Source organism: Phoca vitulina, unplaced genomic scaffold (genome assembly GCF_004348235.1).
Source record: "Phoca vitulina isolate PV1807 unplaced genomic scaffold, GSC_HSeal_1.0 scaffold17, whole genome shotgun sequence".
NCBI lineage: Eukaryota > Metazoa > Chordata > Mammalia > Carnivora > Phocidae > Phoca > Phoca vitulina.
This window is the reverse complement of record NW_022589720.1, coordinates 19,313,979-19,341,592: the sequence shown is the minus strand read 5'-3', so window position 1 is coordinate 19,341,592 and position 27,614 is coordinate 19,313,979. Positions and strand designations below refer to the sequence as shown.

General features: G+C 35.2%; 1 protein-coding gene across 4 annotated transcripts in view; it reads left to right on the top strand.

Annotated features, from left to right (window-relative positions):
* The first annotated feature begins 7,233 nt into the window (after nucleotides 1-7,233).
* The window catches only part of LOC116639253 (cadherin-10), a 177,600-nt gene continuing 157,219 nt past the window's right edge, over nucleotides 7,234-27,614 (top strand). For 3 of the 4 annotated variants that reach the window (XM_032415443.1, XM_032415446.1, XM_032415448.1), the window contains exon 1: nucleotides 7,235-7,982. The gene's annotated coding sequence lies outside the window, so the exon portion shown is untranslated. Of the gene's footprint in view, nucleotides 7,983-27,614 lie in introns of all 4 variants that reach the window. The other variant, XM_032415451.1, reaches the window with a different exon arrangement.

The window sequence follows — 27,614 nt, the reverse complement described above, 5'->3', positions numbered from 1 at the left end:
ACATCCCCAGTGCTAACCAAAATTATGCACTTTGTAGCAACTCAATCAGTAGCTGGTGAATAAATAACTGAATACATGAATGAATGAAATTTTACCTACTGATTTCATTGAGGCCTTATGCCGATGCTTTGACACGAGAGATCAAATGTTACAGAGTCAAGCCCAGCTTAACACGAGTCAAATACACTTTATTGTCCTTGCTTGCTAATGACAGATTTATCGATGTGTTTATCTGTTAAATATCAACATTGATCACCGTTCAAACATTCATCTATGACAGGAACTTTTTAGTCCATGGGTAACATCATTCTGCATCAGCATTGTCATCTGGTTACAAAGCAGATTCCCTACAAAATCATGAGCCCAATGCAAAATGAAACATGGAGCCCCTTGTTCAAAAGTTATTAAGAAATTCAAGAATGTACCAGCAGTGCATTAATCCAAGAGTGTCCCCTTCTTGAGCACAGAATTGTGTGTGAATATGCAGATTGTATACCCATAAAGTGAACCCTGTCTATAAGCTAAAAAGATATTTTTTGGGTTTTCTCTAGTTTTGGAATCTGATTTTATGAAACTCCCCCCTTCCTGTTTCCTCTCATTGTTTCATTCCCACTTCCTCATCACCTCCAATAATGTCATCACATGAAGGATTACACAGGAGTGAGTGTAATCACAAAAGGGGTAAGGACAGATATTTGTATGCAAAGCAAGCTACCACCACCACTGGAGATTATAAGAAAGGAGTTCAGAACTCCTCCTCCTTCTGGTCTGTTCTCTTGGCAACTGTGATAGGACTTTGTTTAATCAGCAGGCTGCTGGGATGAAGCATCATGGCCAGGAATTTTCACTGCCATTCTTCTCCTAGTGTGTTGACTGCCAAAATGAAAACCAAAACTAACATTCATCAGAGTTGTAATATTATTGTATTTTGAAATCTTGAGAGTAACTACTTCTACATTCATGACACACTTGGCAAAATTCCCTTCTTTCTTCCCCTTCATTTACTTTCATGTATCACTTGTCTTCATTTCTGTCTCTCTCATTAGATGGTTAAATCCTTATTTAGCCAGGACCATGGTTATAGCTCTCCCCCACAATTTCATAAATAGCATATGTTTTGCAGTGATTCTGCATATATATACATATATATGTGTGTGTGTTAAAAATAAGTGATTGCATAAACAAATCTCTTATTTGTACACCATGAGTTTTAAGTCAGGGTGTCTTTCCTTTCTAGATTGCTTTAAAGCAGTTGCAACCCAGGGATTCTCAAATTTTACCTCTCAGAATCACCTGAAGACATTTGAAAACACAGAATGCTGACCACTCGCATTGTTTAGAACTGACCCTCTGACTTAGTAGGTCCGAGAATCGGCATTTGTAACAAAGTCCCAGGTGATGCTATCATTGATCTGTAGACTGCATTTTGAGAACCACTGTTACAGACAATAAAGAAAAAAATATTCAGTGAGACTGCTAGAGCACAGTACGGGAGACTTCGTCCAAGGAGGCCATTGTGATTTGTGTAGGGACCACTGCAATGGGGCCTTACAGTGGGAAAGAGAGATTCAATTCTGAACAACTTGGGAATTTATAGCCAAGGAGCATGTGGGCATCAGTGGATGGGAAATTACTAAGAGGAAACATCAGGCCTAAGGCGGGTGCAGGAGGGGATTTCTGGCTAATGTGACCTAACAGGATTCTTGTTGAAGGCAGAAAACAGTGATTGGATATCATCTCAGGGGTGGTGGAACATGAAGAACCTGATGAAAAATTGAGGATGATCAGATATTGTTCATAGCTCATTATATAAAAGGTAGGGTCCCCTATGCTTGGTGTCCCTCAGTTATGATGCAGAGACCTCGTGTACAACATCCACCTGAGTCCGTCGCAGGCATTGTTGAAATGAGATGTGGGAGACAAAGGAAATTGACACAAATATGACAGCCACGCTGCCTTCTATAACTTTTGTCTCTGACTTAGAAGTCGCATATATTTGCGGAGTATCCATGATGATGGCAAGCTAATTTGATACCTTATAAGTAGGTTGAAATACCACAAAATTAAGTCTTGACCAATAATAAGGGAAAGAAAGGAAGAGGAATGAAATGATATTTTAAGAAAAATATAAATAAAACAATTGATATGACATGTCTAATCTTTTTATAATAATTTATTTAAAAATATTGCCTTTTCTTAAAAAGATTCTAAGAAATCTTAGGATTTTTTTCAGTGATCTTATTAATTAAAATGCTGCTTGTACCACTCAGATCTAGTCTTTGCATTAACAATACAACTTAAAATATAAAATTAAAGATTATATTTTTAGGGGCACCTGGGTGGCTCAGTCAGTTAAGCATCCGACGATTTCGGTTCAGGTCATGATCTCAGGGTCATGAGATCGAGCACCCAACCCAGTCAGGTTCTGCACTGGGCATGGAGCCTGCTTAGGATTCTCTCTCCCCCTCTCCATCTGCCCCTCCCCTGCTCGCAATCTCTCTCTCTCTCTTTCTCAAAAAAAAAAAAAAAAAAAGATTGTATTTTTGTTCATTAAATGCAATTGCAGGCACATTACACTTATGATTTATTGTTTGCCACTGTTTTTTTTATTTGAAAAATTTTTCTTTCATTCACTTTTTTAGGCATAAACTGAAATCACAACCTGACAATGGAAAATTCATTTCTGATTACTTTCACTTCACCAATATTTCAAAATTTAAAATAGGCCACTAACCTTATTCTAGTATGGATGCAAGCAATCAGATTAAGAATTTACTTTTCAATCAACATGAGAAGTATTCAATCTGGTTTTTTTTTTTTCTGACTTGCTAAGAAGATGCCATTCAATTTACTTGTAAATCTTTTCATATCTAACCCAAAATTTTTACATTAAAAATAGAAGGAAAAAAAATCAAGCAATGTGATTCAGGTTTGACCTAAGAAAATTAGGAGAAAACCAGCCCTGACTTTTATACCTAAAGTACACAGAACACATGGCTTAAAAAGGGGAAGGGGCAGGAAGACCAAAGTAATTTAAGATCAAATGTGCTTTCATTAACATTTGATTGTTTTTCAAAATAATTACATTTTTGAAAACATAACTGGCTGTTTGATACTTTGACTTTTCCCTGGCTCAATCCTCCCTCTTCCCACTTCCAAGTAACATGATCTAAGAAATGCTGAAATATGATTAAATAGTAGCAATAACAGAAGTTACTTCTGTTACTGTTACAAGCAGAGGTCTCAGTAACAGTAACTTGCAGATAATAGAAACCACTCTAGACACTTGAGGTGATAATAATAATAGTAATAATAATAATAATTGCATTTTTAATCTAGATGGTAGCTTACAACATGAACAGCAAGAGAAGGACCAGGCGATTGGCAAGTGTACTTCCAGCCCCAGAATCACACATCCCTTGCTGCCAATACCACCACCTCAGATAAAGGTGACTACAAAACCATGCTCCCTCCATGGTGTCTGAATCAATGTCTTCCACCTTCTCTTTCTCCTTATTTGACTCAATTTCTAATTTAAGGATCATGAGGACATCTGAGAAACAACATATGAATCACTCCCCACCCCCACCCTGAACACTCACTGCCAGGGGAATGTAATTTTTAGTTTTCCAGACTTACAGTCCATAAGGCAGACTGGAAGGAAAGTAGGAAAAAAAATGTGTCAAAAAACGACGCAAAATTATTTTTCCCCCAATGTATTTGTGGAGGAGGAAGCAGTGTAGACAATCTTTACATTCACCTCATAGCCATAGAGAGAGAACTAGGTTTGGTGAATTTCCTGTGATAGTGGAAATTGATATTATCTCTAATACCAGTAGAAGGAACCCAGGAAAGGGTGGCTGAAAAGCTATTGATTTTAACAAGTATGTAGCTCTTTAGTAAGTGACACCTTAAAAATTGACATTTATTGTTTAGCAACAACATGACAACTTTTAGACATATAATTCCACACAAAATAGATGGTTGTTTTATTTAATTGGTTTTAACAAAATTACAAAATTGAGTATTTTATGCTTGCTGAAGGGGGTCAGCCTTCAGAGAGTCCCATTATTATAATGACAGAATGCCCTTCAATTTCTTGAGTGTTTTATGATTATAGTAAGGTGTCTTCTGTGCAATTTCTCATTTAGTTTTAAAAGTATAGAAATATGGGCACCTGGGTGGCTCAGTTGGTTAAGTGTCTGATTCTTGATTTCGGCTTAGGTCATGATCTCAGTGTTGTGAGATAAAGCCCTGCATGGAGCTCCACACTGGGCATGGAGCCTGCTTAAGATTCTCCCTCTCCCTCTCCCCCTCCCCACCCCTGACAAAAATCTTAAAAAGAAAGTATAGAAATACATTTTTTTTTCAAGTTTTCATCAGCTTTTGTTTCCTTACAATGGACATGTGACCTCTCCTTACAATGAAGGACACTTATGAGCCATGAGTCATTCATCCCATTCATACAGACCTTACTGTCTGTTTTCCTGACTTTTTGAGGGCTACCATTTTTAACATTGGTGACTATAAGAGTTTTATCTAATTCACAGGACTAGTTTACATAATATTTCTAGAAAAAACACAAAAGAAATAGAGAAATTAGCAGAATCCCAAGTTAACCCATTTACAGAGTGAAAAAAAAGAAGTAATTGAAAAATGATATTATTTAATAAAACAGAACTCTTTATCAAAGGTTTTAATTTTTAGGTAATGCTCTGTTCTGTATTTTAATTTTTATTACTAAAGCTTATATTCAATAAGATAGCATATGAGGCTCTATTTTAAAAGGAGTGCATTAAGGAAAATAGGATGAGGGTTTTTTTTAAGATTTTATTTATTTATTTGACAGAGAGAGAGATAGCGAGAGCAGAAGCACAAGCAGGGGGAGTGGGAGAGGGAGAAGCAGGCTTCCTGCTGAGCAGGGAGCCCAATGTGGGGCTCAATCTCAGGATCCTGGGACCATGACCTGAGCCAAAGGCAGATGCTTCAAGACTGAACCACCCAGGCACCCCCAAATGGGATGTTTTAATACATTCATTGTTTGAATGCTCTCTCTGTTTCTCATATCTTTATCTCCTGAACTTTGGAATACATAGATGTTTTATCATTTACTAAATATATTACCTGATCCTAAAACAAAATGCAGTAACAGGCAAAACCACTGTTTCATATTTTAAAATATTATTACAATCATTTTGCACAGATACCATTCTCCAATATCATGACAAATTTTAATTTTAGACAAGAATAACATTTTGTTTTTTTCTCTAAAAAACCAGAAAATGTACTACTATATGATACATTGATATGACAGCACTGCCATTATTTGTATCCAATTCTGTTATCTCCTCCTCTAATAGTATCAATGACCTTAGCTGGGCAAATGGCTTTCCAGAAAAAATACTATTTCCAAGTCTTTCTCACAACCAATTTGTGACCAAGTATCTCGTTTCCAGCCAATGAAATCATAGAAGAATCCAATGGAAGGGAGCATCCTTTTCTTCTTCATTTTATTCCTCTTTCTAAAAAGCAAATGTGGTGGTGACCTCTCTTGAATCATATGTATGAGTTCAAGTCCTTAAGAATATTTAAGCATGAAGACAGAAGAAACCTGAGTTTCTGATGACTACCCAGAGCACCGCAATGATATCAAGTCAGCAATTTATGTAAGAGAAGAACAAACTTCTATCTTGTTAAGAAGCATAATATTATTTTAGGAATTTTTCATCACATCATGTATTTTCATGAATAAAATAGCATTTCACATCTGATCTCAGCCTTTGGTTATTTTTTAAACTAGATCCATTTAAATGTAATCCAAACAACCCCTCACATCATGCAGCCATTTATTCTGAAACTAACAACAAATGTATAAAATAGTTAATCTAATAAGAGGCCCTCATATGTGTGCACAGCAGCGCCCCTGCATTTAATCAAACACTGTATAACATATAGAGAATATGATATTCTATAATTTTTCTTGACAACCAACTTTAATATGTCCCTGGCAGTAGTATATCAAATGCACACGTATATTAATGTATATTAACAAATACATTGCAGGAGAAAAATGGAATATTTATTTACATATTTATTTTATTTTTACCTGACTCTAAAGTTGAGGCACTCTGTTGAAAACAAAAACAAAACAAAGCAAACAAAAAACTATGGGTAAGCAATCCAGAGATGAGTTTTAGAATTCTAGCTCTATTGTCACACACATTACAATTTTCCAGATTTTTGTGCCCTCATCTGTGAAATCAAGAGTTCCAAAAAGTCTCTTTCTGCTCTATCATTTTGTTGAGCAGAAATATTTGGTATTTTAAAATACAAAACTAGTTGGGAACATGGGTCATATAATAAAATTTGGTATAATAAAACTTTTTTGAAGTCTAATTTAATATCTCCCTCCCCGTCTCTGTTCCCCCCAGATTTTCTTTCCTTTCTCATTATGCTGACTGTATAAAGGAGCTACTGATGTTGCAATAACCAAATATGTGCCTAGGAGGTGATATGACATCTCAGAAACAGTACTAAACTGGAATTATAAATATATGTAAGTATGTATGTTATATAAACATATTTACATAAATATAAAATATCAACTCATTACAGTTTTAACTCTATCACTAGTTAGCTCTGTCACCTTAGGCAAGTCATTTAACATTTTTCAGCAGTATTATCTATTCTTATGAGAGTCATCGCTAGACAAGATTATCTTCATAATCCTTCCTCCAGCTTTAAAATTATTTTATAATATTATATCATAGTATGTGTAAAAAAATTATTTACTTTAAAGAGAAATCTACATGTAGCCAGAAAAATATAAAGGTGTTCATTATTTTGTGGAGCTATACTGACATCCTTTGGTAAGGTTTTGACTGAAAACAACTTAATGTAGAGATAAATGAATAGAGAGATGGACAATTAGATGGTTAATAAATAGAATCGCCCAGATGTATTTACATCTACCTCCATACACATTTGGGCATAAAACTCAAATTTCTGAGAAAAAAAAAAAAAGATAAAAGGAAAAAAAAAAGGAGATTGTGGCAAGTCCAAATTCTAAATATTTTAATAGCATTAACTGCATACTTAAATTATGAATAAAATATTTTATCTATAGAACATAAAAATGCAAAGCATATAAGATTAAGGAGACAAGGCTGCCTCACAGACATTCCAAAACGGTCAGTAAGGTATGTTCTCGTATGACAGTAAGTAATAAAAATAAGGTATTTGGAGAATCAAAAAAGAAAGTTCACTGCACGCAAAAATAAACAAAAGTCGTAAACCTCCACCAAAAATCACTCTGGTAACGCATCAGATCTGTTGCAACGTGACTTGGCACTCCGTTAATACTTGTATTTCAGTAGTCTGGTGGAAGAATGGTGCAGGAATATATATGTCAGAAGAAGAAGTATCTATTAAAGAATTGCAAGCAGCAGTCCTGTTCCTGAGATTGCGTTACGGACGCAGCCGGATTAGATTGGGTTGATTACCTTAGCCTCGAAACAGAGAGTCTTTCTGCCCTGCGGGGGAGGGGAAGCCTTTCATCCACAGCCCTCGCCTCAGATGCGCCCTCCCCTCGCATTCACTTGCAAATAGCTGTGTGCTAGCAAAAGCCAGCACTTCCCCAGTCTCTAACCTTCCCAGGGCGAGTACTGCCGCTCTATCAGCAGAACCTTTCTCTCCCTGTGAGGAAGGGCTTTTTTCCCCTCCTCTCTCTCTCTTTTTTTTTCCCCCCTTAATCAGAAGCCCTGAATGAAAGCCAATCAGAGAGAGCTCGCCCCCGTGTTCTTCGGTTCCCTGCCGTCCAGAGTTGAAAGTGATGCTGAGAGAAAGCTTGAGTTAGATTGAAGTAGCATCAGTGATAGAAAATAACAGCCGAAAACAAACAAAAAGGGGACATAGTGACAATTTCTCCAGGGTGATTTTGGCTGGAACCAACTTCGGTTATCCAGAAGCTGATAAAAAAAAAGGTAGGAAGACTTCGTCCCTCTCCCCCACTCCTCCTCCTTTTTTTTTTTTTTTTTTTTTCCCTAACCCCCTTAAGGTCTTTTATTTTCTTTCCCTGGGGGTGGGGAAATGTTTGTTTTTAAGTTGTATTTAGCAATTATTTTCAAATAATTATCTTTAACATATGAAAAATCAATAAGCATAAAACTATATATTAGATTCTAGAAACAACTGCTTTGAATATCTATAAGAGGTAATGTAAAACTAGATAAATTGTATATTATGCTCCACAGTGGGTCTTGATATTAGAGTTTGTGAATTCATTCACTCTGAACAAATGCTAAAAATATATCACGGAGTGTAATTTGTCATGCTTATACTTGTTCGTCTTTATTTTAAAAATCAGTTGAAGAGATAACCTTGTTGCTGTGAACTCTAACATCGTCTAACATTACTTTGCATTCCATATGAATGGATTCACTCTGCACTTATTCATAGTCGTAGTTCATTGTACGTTCAATATAAAGAGAAATGACAGGCGGAAGACAGATCCCTTGAAACTGTCAATGGTCACTAAGCATCTACATAAATAAAATAGATTGACATTCATCAGAAATAGAAGAGGCATAATTCCTACATTCACATTTTGTATCTGAGTCAGAAGTGAGAGGGGAAAGGGGAAGAAGGGAGACTAAATGCATGTAGTCAGCAGTTGCAGCATTTATTGTCTCTGCTGCAATAAAATCCATATTTTATGTGGTGTTAAATTAATGCAGCACATTGCAAGTCTAAATGCATGTCCCCAACAAGTAACAACTGATAGCACTGTTAAGTATGGGCAAAAGCAGTAGTCCGAAAGTGTTTTTATGTCGCTACAATAGAAACCTACCATCTCCTTATCATTAAAAAGAGGAGGGGGGGGGGGTCTACAGGTGCAGTCAAAGAAAAACATCATTTTAAAACTGCCCTATTATCTTTTGCTTCATAACACCCCCCCCCCCCAGAAATCTCTTTCCTATAATAGTGGTTCTTCATTCCAGTAAAAGCTTCTGTTATCCAAAACTGTACATCCATTACTCTCAGTTGTTCGGAGATGCATTATTTCTTCTTCTTTTTTCTTAAAGGATCTATATTAAAAATCATCTGTCCCTCCAATGCTGACAACTGTTATACTTCAATGCATATGTTAGTAGACTTTCTCCCTCCACACCATCCCCCTCTCTATCCTTCTTTAAAATGTGGCTACAAGAGCTTCTCTGTGGTGAATAACACTTGGCAAGAGTGTGCTCATTTTTTAGGTCTGGTATGGTGAAGATTTTTAATTAGTAGAACTTTCATGAAAACATTATGTCATTGACAAGAGCTCTAGGTTCATTTTTAGTTAAAGTGATGAAGAAAAAAGGAAGAGGTTGTGTCATAGAGAAATAAGTAAATAAGTTGCACAGATCATCTACCTCGTCCCCATTCCCTGGGGTGTAGTAAATGAGGCACATATGTATTCAGTGTGTAATGCATAAGGAAATAGTAATTCATGGGGTGGGGGGAGGACACAAATATAAGCAGAATGTGTCTGTGTTTTAGGAACCTGTCAAATACAAATCCATTCTGATGATAAAAACATAAAGAAATGCTTCTTTCATTTGCTTTCACTTTTTTTCAGCTGTTATTAAAGTATGAGTCAATGTCTGTTTTCATGAAATCAGATACTTTTTTGGTCAAATACTTGCTGCTAACAAATGACTTTCCTGGTGAATGTATATATCTTCCCTGACTCCAATCAAAGAATAGAATTCCATACAGTTATATGTCTTGGGGGGGGGGGGAAGGCCAGGAAAATAAGAAAGTAACATATAATGTGTATGGCATCCACATGCATATGTATGTTTGTAAGGCCAGTGGTTAAATTCCATGGTACCTGATCAGTGGTTCAGGTGATATTCCTAGATGTTTATAAAAACTAGCTATTTGGTGATACAAGTACTAGACAGGTATTCAATTTAATATTACACTGTTAGATTTTTTACTACACTGAGATTTTCCTTAAAAAAGAAAAAAAAAGGATAGAAAATTAATTTTCTATCTAGGGAGATATACATTTCTGGCACATTATTAAGAAAGTAGTGTGATCTGAAAGAGGTATGATTTTTTTCTTGTTGAAAAAGAGTATATTTGAAACTGAAAGGTTAATTCCCAAATATATGAACCCTGTTCAGACTCCAGGATTCATTTCATGATCTTCACTTAATTTCCCATATGAATAAATAACTGAGGCAAAATGTATATTATCTAGGGGATTTTTGGACATATGACTTATTTCCTATGTTTCTTAACCTACTTTGTAGCGAGTGATAACACTGTGTCCTCCTGGAATATGTCATTTTTATACCAAATCATTCCGCTAGGCTGCAGCACACGAACAGCATTAACTCCAATGATGCTGATTCAGCAGCAAAGTGAGCCATGTTTTTGTTAAGTGTTATTATCAGTAAGAGTGTTGCATAGTAAGCAATTAATACAAATCATGGATATAAACCCAGCTATCTCTAGTCTAGCCCTTGGGTTTTAAAAGTATTGGCCATAATGCATTGTTATTTTGACTACGCAAATTGCATTCTAATACTGTTGCCACATTAGAAGTGTTTATAAAATGCTGAAAAAAAAAGTAACAAAGTATGAGCAGAGAAATACAAATATTATTTATACCAACCATAAGTAATTTTATGCAGCTATTTGACCTCCAAACTTCAGGTCTATGTTTGAAAACTCTTCTTTGATTAACCTAAAATATTATCTGGTTAGGGTTTCCGAAAAGTCACTTTACTAACCATATTATATTTAGCAGTCATGTCTGAAATAGGATGAAGTTAAAAACCCAGTAGCAAGAATGGAGCCCTCATTCTTGTGAGGCTTATACTGAGCAATGGTGATATTGATGAAGCATTGTACTAAGTATATATGGTCCCTCTTACGAATATTTTGAAAAGAAAATCAGAGCCCAAGGAATATCACCATGAACACATATTTGAGAAATGAAAGCATACGTAGCAAAATATATTTTCCCTTTCTTGACACTTTGTTCAGACCAATGAGTTCACTGAGAAAATTTTCTTTTGTCATAATTAAAATAATTTGAAATATGCAGGTAGAAAGAAATGTCCTATATTTGAACATTTTAAAATCTGCCTTCTTTTTTTCTAGTTGAAGCATTTGGATTATGCCCACAGAGCACTAATATAACATTCCCTGCTTTTATCTCTAATAAGTCCAACACTCAAAATTACAGATTTTTTTCACGCATAAGAACGAGAAAATTTCAATCAACAAGGAGTGCCTGTTTTCTGAGATAACAATATCAGCTCAGGGTCACCTCTCTTCTCTTCTTCCTTTCTTGCTATACAGCAGCTCACTTCACTTGACATTTTAGTATGAGACGTGGAGCCTTTTCAAATCCAGTTGCGTTGTCTTTCGTAAGGATATCTAAAGCATGAGGCCATTTTCGCCTCTGCCATACCTCCTTTGTCACTGCTCACTTCAACTAACTCAAGAGGCAAACATTGTAAGAAAGCATCTATCACATTAAAGTTGTAGATTGCTGGGAATGCATTATCCTTAATGTTATGTTAACATTGATCGTGAAATAATCTGACAGTTTCATAAAAATTGTCTCAAAAAATAACTTTCACTTAACTCTTTACTATCAGTGCAACTTTTTGCAAAAAAAAAAAAAGTAACTTGATTTTTTAAAGAATAAAGATGCTTTGTTTTCACAAATGTCTTTATATTTTTATCCCATTTCCCTCTTGCAGTGCATGTGATGGTCTATCCTCTATATTACTAAGACATTTGTTAAACATTACCACATTGGTGGTGGATTTAAAGAAAGGGGATGCTAGAAATTGAATAAGAGTGAATAAAATAAAATTACATTTTACCTCATTTTAAGAAATCAAATGTGGCATTCCTTGAAAATAATGACTGTCTTTGGGAGTTGAAATGCCTTCATATAAAAATCCCTTGTAGTAGAGGGATATATTAGAGAGTTTGTCAGTGACATTATAAAGCACTTTACTAAGCCATGTGATCTCTGTATGCTCCCCCTTCTTTTAGAAAGCAGCCTTTATTCTCCATACTCTACATGATGCACAAATATATAAAGTTAAGTAACATTTTGACTTCAAGACAGAATTAAGCAATAGGCTATAAGGTATAATACAACGTTGCTTCACAACAAGGGATTCGGCATTAAATGACATGTCTAAGCACTTCAGAGCCCTGCTGATGCTCAGAAATTTTGCAGTGCACACACTCTCTCTCTCTCATCCCCCCTCCTCCCCTTTCCCCTTCTCTCTGTCCCTCTCCCTCCCTCCCTTGTCCCCTCCTTCATTTATGACAATTACCAAGGTCCTTGAGTGAGTGTTCCATGTGCTTTTAAAAAATACTACCTTATATGAAATAATATTTCTGTAAATCCTGTGATTTTTATAGCCAGTATTCTATCATTGTCACATTATATATTTAATTTATTACATTACTAGCATAAAGTGTTATATATAGCATATAGCATAAAGTGTATGACAGTTCAGTTGGCTGATTCATGTCCTTTAAAATGAAAGCAATTATTTTAGATGTCCTAACACCTAGGCTTTTAAGGAATTGAAATTGGCACCAATGTAGTTTACTGCACTAGCAAGCCAAGTATGGGAAATTCAGCATTTATTAATGAACTTCTCCAAAGTATCAGAATGTAGAATGCATAGACATTAGTTATTATATTCAGTACATCAGTTTATTGATTGGGGATCTTTGTTGATTTACTGTAACAAAAGATATTGAAATAGTTTGACAGTCCTGGTTTTAAAAATAAATTAAACATAAATTGCACTTTCCAGGAAGCAGTCTTTCATTAGACATGTTGATTCTTCTTTGTTGCATGATACAAATATTGCCAGTTTGTTGGGGCGCCTGGGTGGCTCAGTTGTTAAGCGTCTGCCTTCGGCTCAGGTCATGATTCCAGGTCCTGGGATCGAGCCCCGCATCGGGCTCCCTGCTCAGCGGGAAGCCTGCTTCTCCCTCTCCCACTCCCCCTGCTTGTATTCCCTCTCTGGCTGTGTCTCTCTCTGTCAAATAAATAAATAAAATCTTTAAAAAAAAAAAAAAAAAAAATATTGCCAGTTTGTAATGTAAGAATGTAAACTGATATATAATGAGCAAGTGTCTATTGTAGATGTTGTAAAGAGCTATCATTGCTCCTTCTCATTTTCACTAGAAAATTTGAGAAACGTAAACTGTAACCATAATCAAGTTAAGCAGAATGTATGGGAAATTAAAATAATCAATAAACTGAATAGAGTAAATGTTTTAACTTGGGTTATTCTGGTAATTCTCTGCAATGTTGATGCAGGACTTATAAATACAAGAATCAAAGTTGAAATTTGACATAGTTATATGAATAGATCAAAGGCAGTCAATATATTTGCCTAGGTTATTGAGTAAATTTTTTGCATAATGCTAATATAAATTTTTAAAATGTGACTGATTCTCTTTTTGTATGTAACTCTACTCCCAATAAAACCAAGTTAAATCAACTCCATTTGAAAACCATGGTAACTTCTGGGATCTCTAAAAGTAATGCATGTTTCCATAATTCTTGAATCAGACTTTAAATTTAGATAAAGCACATAATATTTCTGGATAATTTAACTTACAAGCATTGGTTTTAAATTAATAGTGTTTCATTTAGGTAGATTTGAAAATATTTGTATTATCTGAGAGACTTTACTGATTTTGTGTTTACCATGTAAATCTAAATGTAGAATATATTTATTATTTTATTTAAAATATTTGCTTTAAATAAATTAAAATATTAAAATTTTACTACCTCTAACTCATTGGTTAAATCTATTGCTGATAAAATAAATAATATGAATTACATCTACTTTTAATACCAACAGTATAGTATTTATTTGCTTTAGCAATTACATAAAGAAAAGGAAAGAAACCATTGGAATAAAATATGTCAACTTATTTAATCAAATAAACAAAAATTGAGTACACAATGACTAACAATTAGCCTACTCAAGTATAAAATTTTCTTCTTTTCTTTCTTTTTTTTCTTTTTGGACTTCTTCCTAAATCATGGTAAGTTGGGGGTTATCCTTGCTCTGTAGTCTTGAGCAGTATTTTGTCATCAGAGTGACTTTTTGAAGTTTAGTCTCTGGAGAGAGAAAACCACTAACATGCACATTTATTCTGTCTACATCTAGCTTCCTAAATTTGAGTACAGTGCCCCCCCCGCATCCACAGTTTTGCTTTCCACAGCTTCAGTTACCCACAGTCAACTGTCATCTAAAAGCAGATTATCCTCTGTCTGACATATCCTCACAAGGTCACTAGTAGCCTAATGCTATGACACAGTGCCGACGTCATTCACCACACGGGCATCTTACCACCTAGAAGAAGGATGAGTACAGATATTTTGAGAGGAAGAGAGGGAGAGACCACATTCATGTAACTTTTACTAGAGTATATTGTTATAATTGTCCTATTTTATTATTCAGTGTTAATCCCTTACTGTGCCTATATAAATTGGAATTTATCACAAATATGTATGTATCAGAAAAAAAACAGAGTATATGTAGCGTTTGGTACCGTCTGCAGTTTCAGCCATCCACTGGGGGTCTTGGAAAGTATTCCCAGCAGGTAAAGGGGGACTGCTGTAAAAGCCTTTGCCCGTAATTAAAAACCTATGGAAAGTCTTATTTCTTGATCAATTCCTTCACCAAGGCTTCAGCTGTTCTTTTGGAGATTTGTTCAACATTGCATCTTAAATACAAGCATGTACCTCGACTTTTTCTTCGTGAGTGTGTGTGTGTGCGTAATATGTATACATATATTATGTATGTATATGTATACGTATGTGTATGTATACATATATTACACACATATATGTACATATACATACACATATACACACACATATATGTGTGTACTATATATATATATTCCTACTGAAATAAAGAGTGGAGATTTTCTATAGCATTTCTCTATGAAACAAAGGAGGGGGTTTTGGGGGGGTTTTTTTCCTACTGACATAAAACTTTTTGGATGGATGCAAGTAAAAAAATGAAAACTCTCCATATTGTCTAAGAATCTCTTCTGTTCTGGCTATTATGCCTTTTATAATATATGCCCAAATTTTCCGCATTTAATATCTAGGTAATTCTACATTTTGAAAATTAATTTGTAAAACTTCACTATCTTGAGAATAGACACAAATATTCTTTTCAATACTAAAAAATACTAAATACTAGTACTAAAAAAATAAATGTTGGGAAATGAATTAGCCCTAAAATCTAAGTTACAATGAATCATTTCTTCACTGAACTTTTTTTTTTTTTTTTTTTTTTTTTCTTAGAATTGGATTAGCGTCAGGGCGCCTGGGTGGCTCAGTCGTTAAGCGTCTGCCTTCGGCTCAGGTCATGATCCCAGAGTCCTGGGATCGAGCCCCACAACGGGCTCCTTGCTCAGCGGGAAGACTGCTTCTCCCTCTCCCACTCCCCCTGCTTGTGTTCCCTCTCTCTCTGTCTCTCTCTCTGTCAAAAAATAAATAAAATATTAAAAAAAATCAGATTAGCGCCCATCAGAATATGAAATCTGAACAAAATGGGGGGAAAACATGTTTTCTTTTTTAGGACAAAGCCATCTGATTGTTAGGTGTACAACCTCTACTGGGCATCCAGCCCAGGGGAGATATGAAATTAGAGAAATGACAACCATAATCTTGACTTCAGAGCAAAGACATCAGTTCACTTTATTTTATAGGTAGGGTCTGGATCAAACCCATTTCTGGGCAAGTCCAAGGTTTTAAAAAAAAGTGTCGATGAGAAGAGCCTTGTCCTTTGTAGAAGCAAACTAAGATGTCCCATGTAAACCATCATCCTCAAAAAATCCTTATGGGAATTATCAATTTTTAATAGTGGCAACAGGTTAAGCACTATGATAATGTAAAATTCACAATCATTAATTTAACTGTCTTTGGTCTTAGGCTATCATATTCTTTTGCATGTTATATTTTTCATTTTCATTTTACTTTATAAATTTAAATAATTTCCTAGAATCTAAACAATAACTTACTCAATTTTCCCTCAGCTTCTAATTGATCTTATTCATTTTGGAGGAAGTTTCTATGAGCCAGTCCCTTAGTGCCACATCCAGAGATATAAAGATTAACCCAATGCTAATTTTGTACTTGAGGAGAGGTGGTTCTAATGTAAGATATTCACAATAAATATCCACAATAAATATATTCACAGTAAATATTACATGAGTTATAGTAGAAATATTAGGCAGTTGTTTTAAATGTTTCAATTTTCATAGAATAGCAGTGAATTAGGTACCAGATTGTCATTTAGGCAGTCACCCATTTCTCCACCTAACACAAAATCTTCAGTTTTAATTTTCTATTATTTAAACTACTAAAGAATCCTCTCAGTATCTTGTTTAATTCATTCATTCTTTCATTCCTCCATTTGGCACATACACTTTAAGTGCCTACCATAAGCCAGACACCGCAAGAATCCAGAGATACACACATGGAGAGAGAGAGAGAAACCAAACCAAACCAAACAAGACGTCTGCTATAGTGAGGCATGAGATGAATAATCACATGATTTGTTATTATTGCCCAGTTTTGATTAGAAGGATGAGTACTACATACTTTTAAAATGAATGATATGGGGCTCCTATTTTTTGAAAGATTGTATTCAAAACCACATGATATCTTTCAAGAAAATGTCAGAATGCATTAGATTAGTTTCAAGAAACATTTTTGTGTACCCTCAGATTCATTCAGCGGACTCCTGAAAGTGGATTCTGAATTGGTGCTTCAGTTAGGAGCCACCATCTTGGTTGGTGATCTGTGTTATACTTCACGTTTACAGTAGCCAATTGTCATCTTGCATCAAGGACTCAAATTTGAGACTAATATGCCCATCCCAGACAAGAAGCCTAATAAAAAGGATATATCTGAAGATCAAGCAGACACCCAAATTCTATTGCCAAAAATTGTTAACAGAAGCTCTCACATCCCCTTAAGTAATTAAAATATTCACTGCCAGAGAAGCCATTGAGTTTGAAACTTGGTCACTCTGTGAAAAAGTTTTTCTGATACGATGTTCTGTTTTTGTGAGGACACCTGATGAAGGTCATGTTTAATAGGGAGACCACATAGTGATAAGGCTACATGCCAGAAGCACTGAGATTGTCTTTCTTGGAATAATAAGATTGGCAAGATTGCCTTTCCTAGAATTTCTTTGATGAATAAAAGCGTGGACTGTGGCACCAAGCTGTCTGGCTTCAAATCCTGTCAGTTACTATATATTTAATATTTAATATTCCTGATAGGTTTTCATCTGTAAAATTAGGTGAATAATTGTACTTACATAATAGTCAATTGTTATGATTTTTAAAAATTATACATGTAAAATACAATCCCTGAAAGTAGGTGTTCTAGTGCTACATATTATTGTGACCTATTATTTTTACTGGTATTCTTATTACTATATATAAATTCATGTGATCTATGCTTTTTTTTGAAAAAAATTTTTAAAGATTTTATTTATTTGAGAGAGAGGAGGCGGGGAGAGAGAGCAGGAATGAGGGTGGGAGGGGCAGAAGGAGAGGGAGAAGCAGACTCCCAGCTGAGCAGGGAGCTTGATGCGGGGCTCCATCCCAGGAGGACCCTGGGGTCACGACCTGAGCCAAAGGCAGACACTTAACGCACTGAGCCACCCAGGTGCTTCTAGTCTATGCTTTTTAAAATTAATATCAAAAGCACTTTATTTTAAAGCATAGCATACAATATGACTTGGGTTACCACTTTTTCAAAGTTTTTGAAAGTTTTAACTTATCTCATATAATAATAATTGTGTGCTTGAGTTGAAATGAAAATCCTTGGTGTTTTAAGTCAGATTCTGCCATTAATTCTACTGATAACATCATAAACTCTTTATTCCAAATTTTTTTTTTGTTTGTTTGTGAAATGGAAGCTGTTAGGTTCATTCCCTAATGATTGTGAAAATGTTGGTTGCATAAAGAGGTAAGGTAACCTGAAAACTTAAATTACATCCTCAGAATCACATATAGTAATTGCATGGACTAGGGAATTAATGGATATGAATTTTGAAAATGGTGTTAAGGACCCAAAAAGGGGACAGAGGAGGGAGACAGCATTAGAAAGATAAAGACTTACAGTTGTGAGTTCCATAAGCCACATAAACTCACTCAGGTGAAACATGAACCATTTCTGAATACACTGCAGTAATAGTTCTTTTCACAGATTCTCCTTCTTGAGGTCAGAGTAATGAGAATTAGAACAAGAATGATGAAGAGAAGCAGTGCATTACAGAAATAATCCCATTAAAGTTTGGATACCCATAGATCTCAAGAGTAATTCTGCAGTCTATATTACAAGCTGAAAGGTCAGTGGACTATCGCTTTCTTAGATGAGGTTCCAGAAACTGTCTGATGAAGACATAGAGTCTGCAGCAAAATGTGAAAATTTTAACAGGTTTTATTTAGATAATTCTTTCTTTTCATCCTTCATATATAAGGTGATATGAAAATCAACTTAAAATCACTTTTTTTTTCTTCCTGTCTTGGGGCTCTATATGGTAATTTAAAAAGCATCTGAAATGAATTTTATGGGTTACAAAAACAAACCAGAACATTAAGGTCATAAAATATATATTTCTGTGAGTCCATAAATATCTTCCATTTTAAAACTTCATTTTTAAAATCTAACATTATATCACAGTTTTCATTTTTTTAAGGTTTATTTATAACCTGGGACTAATTACTTATTTTAGAAGTTTACATGTTGAAAGAATATACTTAGTACTTTATTATCCAACCACATATGAAGGAGAGGTGAGTCATCATAGAGACTATAAAACCTAGCCAACAGATGTAATTTTCTGAACATAATAAAGATAATCTTCATTTTTTGTCATAGCTATAGATTTATATTTATTATATATTTATTTTACTTATTTAATCAAATTCACTGTCTTCTTATGTCATCTTTATTAAATGCTGTGATTATTTAATAGCATTCATTTTTTTCCCCTGACTTCATTATATTTGGCTAAGTGATTTAATTTTATGGCTGATTAAGATGTCTAACTTAAAATATGTTAATGTTATACATTTTAGTTTACTAGATTTTCTCAAAGTATGTACTTTTAGAATTAAGCCTTCCAAAGATTAAAAATTATACCAGCTTCCTCTTCAATTTTAAAATTCTTTATGCTAGAGAAAAATTCATTAACTTGCAGGTATTTTCATTTAGTTGGAAATCAAGTGAAAATCAAATTGTACAAAATTAGATGAGAAATTAATTATAAAACCCAAACAAAAGGGATGTTGTCGAATAATTAACTATGCATGCTAAATAATCATTTCCCTTCAAAATCCGTCAAATTCTTCAAGGTTTTCAACAATCTGATGTATTGTTTTGAATAGCTGCATTTTAAAATACTATAAATTATACTTCAAAAATTAATTAGAAAGTTGAAATGAGTTTATATTTCTGAAGTATTGTCCCATTTATAGGGTAAATTATTGCTGATATTTCTGGTAAAATTCTATTCACTGCTTAAGAGGTAAAATAATATACTTCGGTCTTTGGAGCCACCTTGTGGCCATATCATAGTATATTAGGGAATGCTCTGGTTTCAGATTCTTTTCCGACTAAACATTGCCTTGGAAACATTGAAACTGATGTGAACTTAAGGGTTATGACATAGCATTAAAAATGGATCCTTTTAGATGAATTCAACTTAAGTTTTACATGTACATGTGAGGTTATAAAAATATTGTTTTGTAAAAATCTAAACAAGATATTTTAAACAACATTTTTGAAGCAAGATATAATTTTTAACCTAAAATATATTCTGTTGTGTAGCTGCAAATCTACTCGAATGACTCCTTAAATGTTTAACTTTCTCAAGCAAAATTTCTTCCAACATCTTCTGGTGTGCAGCATAAAGAAATCAGAGACTGCATTATTGCAAAACTTAAATGTAAATATGCAGACTGCATGAAAAGCAAACAAATGATTGCTACTGAATGTGCTTTTCAATTGAGCTCATTGGAAGTTTAGGGAGACAAATTTGTTTGCTTTCATTTTCCTTAAATACTAGAATAATTTGTACTTTGTGTGTCATAATGTAACCTCCAAACGTCAATCCTTTTTTACTTTTTTTTTTTTTTATAACCTAATAACAAACTTGGATGAGAGCAGGACCCATAGTTACTGTTTCTCTTATTTACAAGGTAATACCTACACTTAAAAACAAAACAATACAATTATTTTCCAGAAACTAGAAATAAGCACTTCTAGATTTTAAAATCTGGAACGGTCATCACTTACATGGTCTTACTCCTCATTGTTTACTTTATTCTCTACAGGTAAAAATAAAGAAATTTGATTAGAATAAATTTTATTGACACATTGCCTATAGCAAAATATGAGAAAAAAATTTTCCTTTGATTTATTTCTATGTTTAGAACTATATCTATAGTTACCTCTATTTCTCTATTTATCTGTCTCTCTGGGCACATTTATGTTACCATCCTGAAGTAACAGTGTTCATCATCATCATTTTCATCATCATCATCATCATCATCATCATCACCACCTGACTAAGACTTCAATTCCAAGACTGGTTATGGGATAGCATACTCACATTTACAGCCCACAGTGTGAACAGTTACTGAATTGTCTGTCTTTGGGTCACTGGGATGATTAACTTTAATTAAAAGAATAGAGCTCAATGAGAACTGAAGACAAACTCATAAAATTACAAAAAAAAAATCTTATGATGGTTATCTCTATGTTACATCTTTTTTTTTTTTTTTTTTTAAAGATTTTATTTATTTATTTGACAGAGAGAGAGAGAGCGAGAGCAGGAACACAAGCAGGGGAGTGGGAGAGGGAGAAGCAGGCTTCCCGCCGAGCAGGGTGCCCGATGCGGGGCTCGATCCCGGGACCCTGGGATCATGACCTGAGCCGAAGGCAGACGCTTAACGACTGAGGCACCCAGGCGCCCCTCTATGTTACATCTTAAAGCCATAAGGCGTCCATCTTTATAGAGCAAATCATTTTCTCTTTCTATTTTGAACACGCCAGGTTGCCTCTTAATGTAAATCAAGTGGTCAGGGCATGTCATTTCTCATGCACAGCCCAATAATCTGACTGAAAACAAAGATTACTTTGCTTCCCATTAAGCTATATTCCCTCTTTCAACAAAAGTACTTCTATTCTAAGAGATATTACTATTGATTTGCTTTTATTCTCAAAAGACTGCTAGGGTTTGTTTTTTTTTCTGTGCAATGCCGCACACTATGTTATTTCAGATAAACATATGAAGTATTTATTCCAACTCCAAAAGGGAGACAGAAATTGAAATGTTGTGTTTAAGAGTTTAGAAATGTTTGAAATTTAAGTTAAAACTTTTGATCATGTCATATTCACATTTAGTGCTCTTGATTTGGGCAAAGTTTTTTTGCAGAATGGATAGTAAATGGATAATCATAAATATGGAGAGACTTATAAAAACACCTGCCCTGGTGGTAAAAACCAAGAAACAACCCAAACCACTTTGAGTTAAAAATTTCTAGTTCCTTCTTAATTTTAGTATAAAACATAGCATACCTACTTACCCTAGATAATTTAGCCTCAAGTGATAAGAGAGATGTCCATCATTAAACATTGTTCCTAAGACCATATTTAAACATTTTATCATTTTTACTTAGAGCTAAAAATAATTGTAAATCTTAACTCTCCCCCCAGTATGATTATTTGATTAATCTTTTAAATTCTAACTCTATAAAAATTATAAAATTGATCCTTTTTCTGATTCCAACTCAGTGCTACAGAAGAGGTTCAAATTACATCTTTCCTTCTCAGTTCAACCATATATTTTTTAGAGTTTTTAATATGTTTTATGGAGTTTGCTAGGAACTTGGGAAACAGTTATGGATAATTTGGTCCTTTCCTCAATGAGATGAAATTATAGTAGAAGAAAGCAACATTTAAAGTTAAATACAGGGGTGACTGGGTGATGCTTTTGGTTAAGCATCGCACTCTTCATTTCAGCTCAGTTTGTGATCTCAGGGTCCTGAGATAGAGCCCTCATGTTGGGTTCTGCACTCAGGGTGGAGTCTGCTTAAGACTCTCTCTCCCGGGCACCTGGGTGACTCAGTTGGTTAAGCGACTGGGATCGAGTCCCACATCAGGCAATTTAATCATAGAGGAGATGAAGGGGAACTTGAAAGGTGTTATTTCATTATAATCATTCATTATTTAATTGGTTATTAAAGGTGAAACTAATGAAATAAGAGACATGAGTATGTGTAGATCCAAACGTCCTACGTGATTTCTCTCTCCCTGCTCTAATCATTCCTAAAATATATTTTTCTTAATTCATTTTTCTTATAATTATTCAGTTACTATTACTGATTTTTCATTATGAAGAAGGCAATAAATTGGGTACCAAGACGTGATGGAAAATAAGTAATATTCAAACTTTCTAACCTCAAATGCCTTCTGGAGGCAACTTCAACAAATATATATTTAAAGAAAGAAAAAATATTATTGATTCTATAGAAAACCATTTACCAACTCTAAGGACATTGAAGTCTAGCTCAAGACAAAAGCTGTTAGAGGCCCTGGCTGTCTGTCTGTCCGTCCTTCCCTCCCTCTGTCCAGGACCCCTGGCCCAGTAGCACAAACAGGAGGCTGTGGTCCGGGAGGGTCCACGCTCCGCTAGGGCCTTTCCTCCCTCTCTCTCTCTCTCCTAACTTCTCTGCGTCTGAAGAACTCGAAGGATGTGCCTTGCTTGCTGCTGGGCTGTGTCCTCCACACCGTGGAGCTAGTGGGAAGGGCTCCCTGCTTTCCCAGGGTGCTGGTGGGAGGTGCGCCTAGGCTTTGGGGGAGCTGTGCGTGCAACGTGGGCACACCAGCCAGGTGACGGCGGTGGGTTCAGGGCGTGCATGCCAGGCTGCGTGTGGCACGTGTGAGGGGGTGCCCGACCCTCCCTCCCCAGGGCCCTCCCCCATCCAAGTTCCCGCGGACGCTTTTTTTTTTTTTTTAAAGATTTTATTTATTTATTTGACAGAGAGAGAGAGAGATAGCGAGAGCAGGAACACAAGCAGGGGGAGTGGGAGAGGGAGAAGCAGGCTTCCCGCGGAGCAGGGAGCCCGATGCGGGGCTCGATTCCAGGACCCTGGGACCATGACCTGAGCCGAAGGCAGACGCTTAACAACTGAGCCACCCAGGCGCCCCGCTGCAGACGCTTCTGCTCATGGTCCCAGGCCTGTGTTGTGTGGTCGTTCTTGCCCTCTCTCTCTCCTCTCTTTCCCCTCTTTCCAGAAAGTACTGACTGGCCTCCTCTCTTGTGTTTGCTGATCCACGTGTGTTGGGCACAACTTTGACATTTCTTTAAAAAAAAAAAAAAAAAAAAAAAAAAAAAATTCCAGGAGACAATCAAAACAGAAATTACAATATAGTCTGATAATTGCAAGGAACAGTATAAGCACAGGGTACCATGAAGTTAAAGAGGAGGGCATAAATGTTAGATTCTAAGAAAGACTTCCTTCAGAGATGAGATTAAAGCTAAACCCATAAAGCTGTGTCACTCATTAGCTTAAAAATTTTCCTGTACATTTCCATTTTGACAGACACTACTATGGAGTGGTAAATTATTCTCACTTCAGAGTTGAGAGTTCTCACTCCAGAGTTCTCACTACATAGTTTTACCTCTGCCACGAAGGAGCATGGAGATCTTGGCCAACGTATTTAATCTAGCTAAGGCTCAGTTTCCTTGTCTAGAAGATGGGATAATGATGGCTACTTCTTACACCTGCTAAAAGGATATGAAGCTGAACTTGTAAAACACTGAGAGATTTGTTTTGCAATTATAAATTCCTAGTAAATATTACCAACATTATTACTGCATGCAGGGTGAAATCCAAATTCTTTAACCTAATCTGATCTATTTCACTCTTCTTTTAAATCATTGTAGGTCCTTTTCCATGCCCCACCCTGCCCCCACCTAATAATTTGTCTCATTAGTACAGACAAATTGACCAACTCTCAGTTCTAGAATTCTCCTTGTCCTATATATTATTTAATTATTATTAGTTTCCATCACTCTGACTTTATTTATATTGATCACTCTGCCTCAAGGTTCTGCTTACTAAAACTCTTACCATTTAGGTAGATAGGCTTCAAATGTTACTTTTTTCTTGAGAGGCTCTTTGAATTCTCCTGCTAGAAAGTCTCTCTAGGTTTAGAAAAATCTTAACTCTTCATTTACACTTCTTTTTTACCATGGGTCATCATCTGTCGAGTTATTTTTTTTTTTTTGTATATGCCTTCTTTCTTTTTTTATATATAATTACTTAAAACCAGGATAATTTTGATTTTTATCTACAACACCAACACTCAGCTCAGTAACTCCCACATAGTAGCAAATGTGTGATAAGGAAATTCATGCATCAGATAAGTAGAACATATATTATAGATCATAATTTAAAGATCAGTGTACTACCATAGAGTAACTGAAAGACTAATTCATTGAAGATACAAAAGGTGTTTTCCTTTCCAGTGGATAATATTCACTATCTCTTCTTTAACCAAAGGCAATTTTAGAAGCACAAACTCTAAAGCAGTTTTTTCTCAAATTGATTGATTATCTTATTCACTTAATATGCAAAACTGACCCCATCCCAGACCTACTGCATTGGAATTTTTGGACTTATGGTATGGCCTTTCATATTTTTAAATTCTTGCTGGATGATTTGAGCATGCACACCAGATAAATAATTGTAACTAGAAAATACTGTGATATTTTTATGTCTGAGCCTATAGACGGATGACAAAATTAAAAGGGAAAGTTTCATAAATACTTTGAAAATAACAAGTATTTTTTCTTCTTGAAACTAACCACATTGAAGGGGATATTACTCATTTTGAAATGTACACATTTTTATTTGATTATTTTTAATTGATTATTGCTTTATAGCCATTTATTGTTTTAAGCACCTATGATGTACAGAGTCTTGTACACTGAGATAAATATAATAGAAAAAGTAAGAGACATAGTATGTTATTTAGAAACAAAGTAGCACAGGCAATACTTGGTGGTATATAATTAAGCACTAAAATGACTCTAAACCGCTAAGTATTAGGAATCATTAGTATAATTTCAAAAGTTGAGGTAATGGGGGAGATGGATTTGTTATTTGACCTCTGCCTGGAGGATGTATAGAATGTATGCAAAAGGCAATCATTTCACAATTTTTATCACTGTGAACTAAAAACAGGACTGAATATGGAAAATTGGTTGGTTGCTAAGGAACAAAGCTGGGTTTATGCTGAGAATACTATATGTATGAAGAAACTTGCAAACAAGGGGTTCAGATGATTAAAAAGTTCACAAAAGATGTACTATTTTAAATCTCTTTTAAAAAAGGTGTTGTTTTATCCCGAATTCATTAGGACAAATAAGGTTGAAAAAATAATCAACCATTATTCTTGGCATTTTAAATGACTCAAATGGTGGTGTTAATATCAACTGAGTGCTTCAAAGTCAACCAGCAAGCATGCCGATGGAATTATGCTAATAAATGGTATGTCTTGATCTATCTTCCCATTCTCCATCACTAGCAGTTTTCTTGTATGTGCTCTCGAACACATGTATGCTCTGAGTCACGACGTGATGTCTGAGATTTTCCTCCACTCCGTACATGTGGTTCCTTATGGCTTGATCGCTGTTTAGCACAGTCTACCACTAATGGAAGTATAATTTTCTCTAGTCTATGTGTGCTGATGGGATCTGGTGTTCCAAAGCTATTAAAACTAGTGATAGTGACAGTAATGAGTTAGCATCTTTGATGTGTCAGATAGCTTCTGACAATCAATTAAAAAATAAATAAAAATGTGTATATTTCAAAATGAGTAATATCCCCTTCAATGTAGTTAGTTTCAAGAAGAAAATACTTGTTATTTTCAAAGTATTTATGAAACTTTCCCTTTTAATTTTGTCATCCGTTTATAGGCTCAGACATAAAAATATCACAGTAATTTCTAGTTACAATTATTTATCTGGTGTGCACGTTCAAATCATCCAGCAAGAATTTTAAAATACGAAAGGCCATACCGTAAGTCCAAAATTCTGCTTCAGTTGAGGCCCATTTGTGTGTATGTGTGTGTAAGAAAACAACATGTTCTTAATCTCATAGCCAGTTATTGGCAAAATCCAAAGTAGAATTTATGTCTTAAAATTCCCAACCCTGTGTTATTTGTACCATGCTATAAAAGTAGTAAAGGTTTTCCTCACTATAAAATGGAAACTCAGACAAAATCAATTTCATGTGCCTATTTATTTATTTATTTTAATTTTATTGTTATGTTAATCACCATACATTACAACATTAGTTTTTGATGTAGTGTTCCATGATTCATTGTTTGTGCATAACGCCCAGTGCTCCATGCAGAACGTGCCCTCTTTAATACCCATCACCAGGCTAACCCATCCCCCCACCCCCCTCCCCTATAGAACCCTCAGTTTGTTTTTCAGAGTCCATCGTCTCTCATGGTTCGTCTCCCCCTCCGATATCCCCTGAGGTAATACATGTAATATGCTAGTGTTAATGGCACACACTACATATTCTTTATCTAATAATTAAAGCTATCATTGTGCTTTCACTAACACTGATTACTTGTAGGAGATCTAACCTAAACTAGATCTGTTATTAGAAAGTTTTAAAGCAGGGGCGCCTGGGTGGCTCAGTTGGTTGAGCGACTGCCTTCGGCTCAGGTCATGATCCTGGAGTCCCGGGATCGAGTCCCGCATCGGGCTCCCTGCTTGGCAGGGAGTCTGCTTCTCCCTCTGACCCTCCTCCCTCTCATGCTCTCTGTCTCTCATTCTCTCGCTCTCTCTCAAATAAATAAATAAAATCTTTAAAAAAAAAAAAAAAAATTATAAAAAAAAAAAAAAAAAAGAAAGTTTTAAAGCAAATGACTGAGTATTGATAATCCTCATAATAATTATAATTTTCATTTATTGAGAATTTTCTAAGTGCCAGACATTGTTCACAGTGATTTACATCTAGGATGTTTCTTAATCATCATTAAAGAGATGCAAATATTATCTCCATTTTTCAAATGAGAGATGACTTTCACAAATCCCAGAGCTAGTAGGTGATAGAGCCAGAATGCAAACTAATAATATGGTCTCTGCCCCTCTATTCTCTTTTTTTTTTATGTTACCCAGAATTTTATTTTTTTCCAGTTTTTTATTGTTATGTTAATCACCATACATTACATCATTAGTTTTTGATGTAGTGTTCCATGATTCTGTGTTTGTGTATAACACCCAGTGCTCCATTCAGTTCATGCCCTCTTTAATACCCATCACCAGGCTAACCCATCCCCCCTCCACCCTCCCCTCTAGAACCCTCAGTTTGTTTTTCAGAGTCCATAGTCTCTCATGGTTCATCTCCTCCACTGATTTCCCCCCTTCATTCTTCCCCTCCTGCTTCCTTCTTCTTCTTCTTCTTCTTCTTCTTCTTCTTCTTCTTCTTCTTCT